Source organism: Taudactylus pleione, unplaced genomic scaffold, assembly GCF_031769625.1.
Source record: "Taudactylus pleione unplaced genomic scaffold, aTauple2 ptg000551l, whole genome shotgun sequence".
NCBI lineage: Eukaryota > Metazoa > Chordata > Amphibia > Anura > Myobatrachidae > Taudactylus > Taudactylus pleione.
In genome coordinates this window covers 3732029-3741741 of record NW_028284953.1, presented here as the reverse complement: position 1 = coordinate 3741741, position 9713 = coordinate 3732029, and the positions used below count along the sequence as shown (strand labels likewise).

General features: G+C 42.4%; 1 non-coding gene across 1 annotated transcript; it reads right to left on the bottom strand.

The window, feature by feature from the left end:
- Positions 1-999: 999 nt before the first annotated feature.
- TRNAV-AAC (transfer RNA valine (anticodon AAC)) lies at positions 1000-1072 on the bottom strand. Its single transcript has one exon. It is a non-coding gene; the product is annotated as a tRNA-Val (tRNA).
- Positions 1073-9713: the final 8641 nt, after the last annotated feature.

Here is a 9713-nt window from a genome sequence, read left to right as displayed (position 1 = left end):
TAATGTGTAAGGCACGTTGCTGTATCATGTAACCACACACCTTAAACGTCGTCTTTGGGTGTGTTTGATCTTTGGGCGGAGGTGGGAGCGCCTGAAACTTTTTTGGCATGGGGGAGCAAAATTTATAGTTACGCCACTGGCTGTGTGTCTTCCTACTGTGACATTACCACCCCAGCTGCTTCACCATGGTGCTGGGTAATGAAAAATAGAGGGAACCCCACGCCAGATTTTCCCCTTATTTTCCGTGGCCAGGACAGGCTGATAGGGCAAAGGCTAGTTATGGGTTTATAGGGGGAGCCTACAACGTTTTTTTATTTTTAACTATTTAGGTTCTTTTAAGTCTAAAGCTGCATACACACACAACGATTTAGTAAATGAACGATTTTAGTAAACGATTTTCGTTCATTTTTTCAAGGGAAAAATGAACAAAAATAGTTCAAAAAAATCGTTCATTACATTTAGTAAATGAACGATTTTAGTAAACTACAAACGATTTTTGCATATTCCCTTACTGAAAATCGTTCAGTTGGTCAGTCTGACTGAACTACTGTACAAACTACAAACGTGAACGCACATGAACGATAAACGTTCATCGTTTTAACTCAGAAAGTGAACAATTTTTTCAACGATTGAACGATAAACTATATCGTTATCGATAATCGTTCAAAAAATTGTTGTGTGTGTATGCACCCTAAGAAGCATGCTTCTTTTTTATATGCGTTTAAATTAGATTTTTAGGTCGTATTTGCGTTTGGTTTTGAACAGAAATTTTAATACCAAATGCATTTAAACCAGCCAAATCAGACTAACATCGAATTTTATTTTAATAGCAATTTCAAAATCGAAATTTAGTAAATTAGAAATTTGGCCAATGATGTATATAGCTGATTTTGAGTTGATTTTAGTCAATTCAATTGACCTCTAATAAATATACCCTTTAAAGTTAGTTTATACAGTAAAATGAGCACACGTTTGATAGCAATAAAAAACAAACAAAACTGTTTCTGCCCGGTCTCGAACCGGGGACCTTTCGCGTGTTAGGCGAACGTGATAACCACTACACTACAGAAACTCATGGTATAGGAGAGTTTTTTCCTGTGAGTGGCAGCAGATGTCGAGAGTGGGAGAGGGTCTAGGGTATAGAAGGGGGACTTTGTCTCCAGTGATAAGGGAGGAGGAAAGGGTAAATTGGACATAATTAAAAGGTGGAGTATGAGCAGCAGTAGGATTTAGGGAAGAAATATCTTGATGTTATAACGAGGGGGCAGAGCAGGTACTAATTACCTGGGCCCGAGTTTGATGAAGGGGTCTTGCGGGTGCTCGGGACCACCGCCCTTCCCCCTCCCTTCCCTTACCTGTCAGCAGCACTGCCACTGTCCCCTCAGCCCAGCAAACGCTGCTGTGTGATGGGCTGTGGTGGGACTAGGAAGGATAATGTCACTGAGCAGCAGTAATCTCCACTGGCTGTGAGGGGGAGGGAGCAATCACATTGATCACTCCCCCACCTGGATTTGCCCCTGGCTGAGAGGCACACAGTGCCCCCCTGTGGGGGTGTTGCACCGATTCATGTTGCAGAAAATACTTTTTATTTTTAAATAGGAAAATAAAAGCAATGAAGGAAAAGAGGAGGAGGAAGAGGAAGGTGGGAATTGAAGTTGACAAAGTGCTTTTGGAGCTTGGGGGATTAGGAGGACATAACAGATCTGAAGTAAGACAGAAAGGAGCTGTGAAGGGAGAGCTTGAATTTGAAAATAAATAAGTCAGAAAGTGAGTGGCATCATCTCCAACTCTTTTCCGTGATGCAGGAATAATTTTGAAGGTAGCAGGTGAGTCTGGCATACCATAGTTGCAGTGAGTTTGTGAGTAATCAGCTGTTAAAATCCATAAAGGAAGTTAGGGTGGAGTTATAGAGGGAATTGGTTTCTCCCGGCAGGAGAGAGCTGCAAGAAAGACAAGAGAGACCAGGGAGGAAGACTAATGGTCAGGGTCCAGGACATCAAGGTGGAACAACATAAATTGACAAGCAGCAGTGCAACCCAGCAGGTGCTTACCTGATCTGATGCTGCTGTTTCCATAGGTACCTGGAGTCCTTGTTGCCGCCTAACAGTGTTCTCCATCCCCATGTTCATGTGTACAGTATGCTCAGCAGCCAGCATCCTGCTTGTTTCCACAGGGGTTGGCGAGCAGCTCTCTCAGGACTTTGTGCTGGCTGTCATGTGACTGCTGATGTCAGCAATGACACTAAATTTAAATCACCAAGGAGCCTATTTACCAAAGTAACTTTGGATATCCTGCAAAAACACCCACTTTCAGGGTATATATACAAACTTACAGTATGCCCTGAATGTATCTAGCTGGGGACCATGGCAGCTATCGCAGTTTTCTGCTGTAATCCCCACTTGTCACTTAGAAAAGCAGCCTACATAGGTTTCTATTGGGACGTTTTGTTTTTTTTTACCGAACTTACTAAGCTCCAGAATGTGATGCCTTCTGGAGCTTTTCCCCAATAGCTAACGCCATCCCCTATAGCAAAAGGTACCGGGAGAGGGATCTGTAGAATCCCGCGCTGCAACACTCCACTCGCGAATGCATGGTCAGCAGAACGCGTAGTAGCGCTAAAGGAGAAGTGAACACCACAGGGAGAGGCTCCGTCCTGCTGATGTTTTGTTTTTTTTATACATCTGGGTGATAATACATTTCTTAAAGCTGTGAATAGCAGCCACATTAAAGGGATGTAGTCTGGAAGCCGATGGTCTAAATGCCGACCTCTGGCTTCCAGACTCTCTAATCCCGGCATGGTACTAATGACAGGGGTAGAAAACTCGACGCCTGTCATTAACCATACGCCGGACGACCAAAGGTAAGCCGGGTGCCGGGCGTGGACAGCATTAGGTTTTAGGGCTCCCAGGGGGGACTTAGGGTTAGGCACCCCCCACGGGAGGGTTAGGTTTAGGCTAGGGGAAAATAGGTTAGGGTTAGGCACCCACCTTGGGGGACTTAGGTTTAGGCAGCAGGTAAGGGGGGGTTAGATTTAGGTACTTAGAGGTGGGATTATAGAGTTAGGCACTTGGGGGTGAGGTTAGGGTTAGGCACCCTTAAGGGAGGGTTAGGCTTAGGGGGTAGAATTAGGTTAGCAATACTTACCTTAGGGATGATTGGGATCTTCACCCTTGCCGGGCTGCCGGGCTTTGAACCGCCGGGGGTAATACCTACTACACCCATATTAAATTATAATTATCAGCTCTAAGACCTGATAATAAATATCTATGACCCCAGCCATCACTCATGTCAGTGACACTCCATACACCACATATTCAACAAGAATCCTGTTGTTTTTTTAAGTAGATGCAATTTTACAAACTTTTTACAGTGGGGTTTATAGAGAGATTTATTTTTTACCTTAAAACTCCTAAATGGCTCAGATTTTAGAAACCAGGTTGTTTATAAATGCACATGAGGACTCCCTGGTGCTGATGCAGAGTTGTAGACAATTGAACCATAATTAGTCCTGCTCTGTGCATTATGCAGAGTTCATATATCAGCTGCTCCTATCTGTCCTCTCGGTTTCATAGCCGTCATCATTATCAGTGCACACTTGCACCAGCCCATCTTACATCAGATGCAGTTATACATACACATAACTCTGCATTGCCCCTAATGCCATTGGCACGCCTTCTCTGATGGTAGCCTATGTGCCAATGCTTCATTACCACCAAGTTACACCCCTTCCGCATATGACTCAGTTTAGCCTGTAGTTACACACACTCAGTTGCTGGGAACGTACAATGCAAAGATCCCCAAGATAGTCATCAAATCCAGCTTGTGTGTGACGCGAACTTTCCCCAGACATCTAAGAGATATCTGAATGTTCAGGGAGGTCTCTGGGCCCCCGATGGAGCGGGTGTACCAGCTCACTTACTAATGAATTTGGCAGGATGGGGTGGTTAATGGTAAAAGTTACGGGTAAGTGGGTAGGGGTTGAGGCAAATATGCAGGGCCTATTGCCCAGGGTCACTTACAGCCTCAGGAGCACGGGCCAAATCCCACCTATCAGGGCCACAGGCCTAAGGCCTGAACCCCCACGGCCTAGTGCTCGACAACTTGGTGGTCTAGGGAGGGGTTAATGATGGGAAGGCCTCATAGGGGGCCTACCTGTCTGCTGTAAGAGGCTGCAGTGGGGAACTTCATTAGCTCTTTTACTTTCCCACCACTGCAGCTCTCTTCTGCCACTGTGCCGTCCTGGCCACTGTGCTGCTTACGCTTTGTAAATGACTTTGTAACCGGCTTGGTGATCGGAAGCATTTATATATGTGGGTGGAGCAGGAAACGGTAAGTAGTTTCACTGGAGTCAGTGGAGTGAATTGTGCAGTATTCAGTGTTCTATTCTGGCTTTCCTTACTCGCTGGTCTGGTCCCTTACTTGACCTAAATCCCCTGCCTCTGCCCGATGGTCGTGAAAGTGAGAGGACCCTCACAGGTCACACACACACTAAGAATCCACCACTATAATATACAATATTTTAAACATTAAATTAACCTTATCATTATCAAACTATAAACCCTTTAATTGCCTTCTCCTAGCGATAGAATACCTTGTTCAGTCCCTATATAGTCCAGTGCACAATATATTGATCAGATGTGAAATGTCATTGTGCAGTGAAAGACTATTTTGTTAATCAGTGATGTTGGCTACAAAATGAAGCATAAACCTGCAGGTTATTGGCTTTGATGCTACACAATAAATATTTGTTGTAAATTAAGTTTTAGAACACATTTGTCTAGATGCACAAAATCTGCCTTTATCTTTTATAGAAAATGAGGGGATTAAGTGGCCCAATTACATTATCTGCTTAATTGTCAGCTACATTATGGTTCCATCTCATTGTCTAACTACTTGCAGGGCCAGATTAACAATGAGGGGGATGGAGCTACAGCTCCAGTCCTCCACATAAAAATAGGCCCATCAACATGACAGCATGATTACCAGCTGCCTAACTGGCCATACATTTTAAGTATTTAAATAGTTTTTCTAGTTTTCCCCCTAAAAAACATTATGCAATTTTTCTATTTCTATGTGGTTAGGGAGACATTGTGTCTCATAGTGTAGGGGGTGTACACACCAAGGTGACTCTGACCACACCCACACAGCACCAATCACAGCTATTCCGCATCTCAGTATAGGCCCTTGAACATTTTCAGCTCCAGGCCCATGTGGGCCTTAATCCGGCCCTGACTACTTGCCTGGTATGGTTGCATTGTTTGCGACCACTCTAGGCAGTGCATTACCTGACATGGTCACAAACAATGCAACCTGTCAGTAATGCAAAGTGTAGAAGCTGTAGGGTACATGGAAACGCGTTAGACACTCCGTGTATACAGAATCCGGTTTTTCTCTTAAAAGCACACATTGGATTATCAGGAACACTGTCGAGTTAGCCGTTTGTCTAACATCTCACCCTCCGAAAGGACACAGGAACAGTAGGAACCCCTGAGTGGATCACACTAAGCTGCAAGTTATTTTGGACACCAAGGGATACCACCTGTGTAAAGGACTTTGCAATGTATTGGACCCCATACACAGCATTCACCTACCTGCAGGTTAGGCTAAAAAATCCTTTTTTATTCCAGTGTGTTTTTTTCAATCCAACCAAATCCCAGGACACATGTACAATTTATACTTTATCGCTTGGACTTATTGATTATTGGAAGAAAAAATAAAACAGTTGCAGATGCACTATGCGATCATTACTGCATACATTTAAATTTATAATATAGAATTTCAGAGGTAGTTTGCATATCAATGGCCACTGATACGGGCCTGCCCACCAGGTCTTTGGCTGAGCTGACTTTTGGGGTGCCCTGCGTCCCACATGTGAACCCCAGAGTGTTAGGGACCTGGTCAATGAGGTGACCTTGATGCTGGTGGGCAGGCCCGTATGCACCCCTCTTAACTAGTTATCTAACTTGTGTCAGCTGTTTTCCTAGGTGCTTTGCAACAGGTGTGCTTGGTAACTGTCTCACATTTAAAAGCAAAGTTGCTGTGAGCTTTAAACCTTGATAGCATACCCTGAGTTTAACACTAATGTGATGGCTATGTCCATGTTATAATTCTGAGCAATAGAGTAGGGACTTGCAGGAAAGTGGGGTTCCGTGATGATGGGCTGCAAGCTTAAATGCATTGATCAATTCATGAACCAAAACCCCACTGTTTATTATTATTATTATTATTATTATTAGTTATTATGGTGAGTGCAGAGCCCCTGTGATTTCTATTTAAACAATGTGGTCACATACTATGTTGCATCCCAAAACTAGGAATGGTGAGTGCCGTGGATTAGTGCTTTTTGTTTATTATGATTAATTTTTATAATTAATCATTTTTGTGATCACATTTTCTCATGCACCCCTCTTAACTAGTTATCTAACTTGTGTCAGCTGTTTTCCTAGGTGCTTTGCAACAGGTGTGCTTGGTAACTGTCTCACATCTAAAAGCAAAGTTGCTGTGAGCTTTAAACCTTGATAGCATACCCTGAGTTTAACACTAATGTGATGGCTATGTCCATGTTATAATTCTGAGCAATAGAGTAGGGACTTGCAGTAAAGTGGGGTCCTGTGACGATGGACTGCAAGCTTAAATGCATTGATCAATTCATGAACCAAAACCCCACTGTTTATTATGTTATTATTATTATTATTATTATTAGTTATTATAGTGAGTGCAGAGCCCCTGTGATATATATATATATATATATATATATATATAGCATAATAATTTATGAACTTGGCACCAGTACCTAACCAATAAATTAATCACTGGTGTGGTTTAAAGTGGTGAAACACAATGCAAGTAATCCCAAAGGCGTTAACCTACATGGGCATCTGCTCCTTTGTCATCAGTCTGTAGTGTTGGTGAGTACACTACTTTGTAAATAGAAAAACAGGGGATTTATTGACTGTGGGCGACCATCCTGCTATTGGTACATAGTGATAATCATATAAAAGTGCTATGTGCAATTGTGCTTAATGATCAGCTATACAATTGTATATTAAAACATAGAATAGTAAAGTGCTTAGTGCAATGAACGTGCCATAAAATAAATAACTTTAGCAGCATAGACCAATGAAGTGACAAAAGATTGTTAATACCATTTAAAATACCAATTTAATAAAGTTTAAAAGAGATAAAAATAGATACTGTGGTTCCTAAAAGAGGAATTACCACCAAATAGCAATAATACAAATATATAAACAATAAAATGGTTCATTTTTCAGAAGTGAATAGGAGAGTTTAGCTTATCTGAATATCAATGCAAGAGAGTCTGCATGTAAATCTCATGGGCAAGCGATTGTTTCCCAATAAATAAACATTGAGAACACCTATAATATATATGAGAGTATAAAACTTAATTAGGGAGGAGTGATGTAAGCAGTATATGTAATCTACTAATTTAAGGAGACATAAAAACCATTATAAAACATATATATATATATATATATATATATATATATATACACACACACACATACAATTGTGGGATTCTACACTACTCAGAAAAGATCTGTATATTATATAGATTTAAATGGCATATTTACTCCACAGACATACCGTATATACTCGAGTATAAGCCGAGTTTTTCAGCACAAAAAATGTGCTGAAAAAGTACCCCCTCGGCTTATACTCGAGTCAAGTGTAGCGCTGACCGGACGGAGTTCGGTAAGCGCTACACTCTGCCAAACGCATAGCCGCCGGAGCCGGCAGCTGCGTGTTTGGTGTAATCAGCAGCCGCTGAGAGTCTGTCAGACTCTCAGCGGCTGCTGCTGCTCCCACTGTGGGAGCCATCTTCCGGCTCCCGCAGTGGGTGATGGGAGACACGTCGTCATGACGACGTCTCTCCCATGCAAAGCGGCCGGAGGAGCGGACAGCGGCGGGACCAGGAGCGGGAGTTTAAGGTAAGTGTTTTTTTTTTTTTAATTCTTTTCACGTCTCTCTCAATTAGGGGGGGGGACTACAGGGGGCACTACCAGGGGGCGATGACTAAAGGGGGCACTACCAGGGGGCATTATCAGGGGGCACTACCAGGGGGCGATTATTACAGGGGGCACTACCAAGGGGCATTATCAGGGGGCGATTACTACAAGGGGCACTAAAAGGGGGGATTACCAGTGGGGGAACTACAAGGGGGGGATTACTACAGGAGGCACTACCAGGGGGGGATTACTACAGGGGGGATTACTACAGGGGGCACTAAAAGGGGGGATTACCACTGGGGGAACTACCAGGGGAGGATTACTACAGGGGGCACTACCAGTGGGGGATTACTACAGGGGGCACTAAAAGGGGGGATTACTACTGGGGGTACTACCAGGGGGGGATTACTACTGGAGGCACTGAAAGGGGGGATTACCACTGGGGGCACTACCAGGAGGGATTACTACTGGGGGCACAACCAGGGGGAATTACTACTGGGGGCACTACCAGCTGCTGCCATTTCCCACACTAGGCTTATACTCGAGTCAGTAACTTTTCCCAGTTTTTTGGGGTAAAAGTAGGTACCTCGGCTTATATTCGGGTCGACTTATACTCGAGTATATACGGTATATTGTTTCTTTTTCCCTCTTACCTGAATGTATTGCAGATTATTAATTTGAACTGATTATATAAATAAGATGAATAAGGGTACACAGTGTTCAGTAGTCATTTTATTATTCACTTATCTATATTTCTTAGCACATTTCTTCTATATTTAAAAACTTTGCTGGAAGGTAACAACGGATGCAACATTTTTAATTTGGTGAAATAAAAGATATCATTAGATTCAGTGCACCAGATACGGATACACATTTCTTCTTTTTTTATGTTATGTAGCTGCTCAGAGGAGCAGGTGCAGGGAAAAACAAAGTTGCAATGGTCATGATGGTCCGAACATCGAAAGTCTGATTAATTGATTTCCGATATAGTAAAAATCGATGTTAATGTTAATTTATTTTTTTATAGACTCAAGTTGGATGAGTATTAAATACATGTTCATGACCTAAAAAAAGATATTTGCCATTTAAGTGGTTAAATTATAAGTTCCTTTTTCTTCTCCATTACATAATTTTTCCCCAATGTGAACATGTCTCATTTTTAACTTGCTGTCTGGCCCTTGTATCCTTTCCTTACTGCTATCCTCAGGTTATGAATTACATTCCATCTATATTTTATAACTAAAGGCCCCATAAATCTGTGATGGATTGTTGCAATTTGCTAATCCCCAGATGCTGGGGTCAGGGCATAGTTGAAATCCAACATGTTGGATTTCCCTGATTTGGCGATTCTGACCAAAATATGATCAGGATCAGCAAATCAGGGTGTTTCCAACCAGGAGATCATCGGTTCCAGCCCGATCAGGGAAACTGCTGCCTGTTGTTTGGGGCACTTAAGGTGTTCAATCCTTCATACAACAGTGTATGCAATTCTTTAATGCAGCAAAACCTCTTATTCACATAAACACCACAAGATGTCGATGTTGACACTAGTAACTACTTCTAATTATTTATAGTCTCTCAGTTGATATTCTGCTACCTAGGTATAAAATGTACACAGAATGAACAAATTAGTTTAGCGATATGTACACATCATCCTATGGATTGAAAATGTTATGTGCAGGGCCCTCTTATCTCTCTGCCTTTCTGTTATTAACCAGTCTTGTTTTATTACTGTTTTGTTCCCAA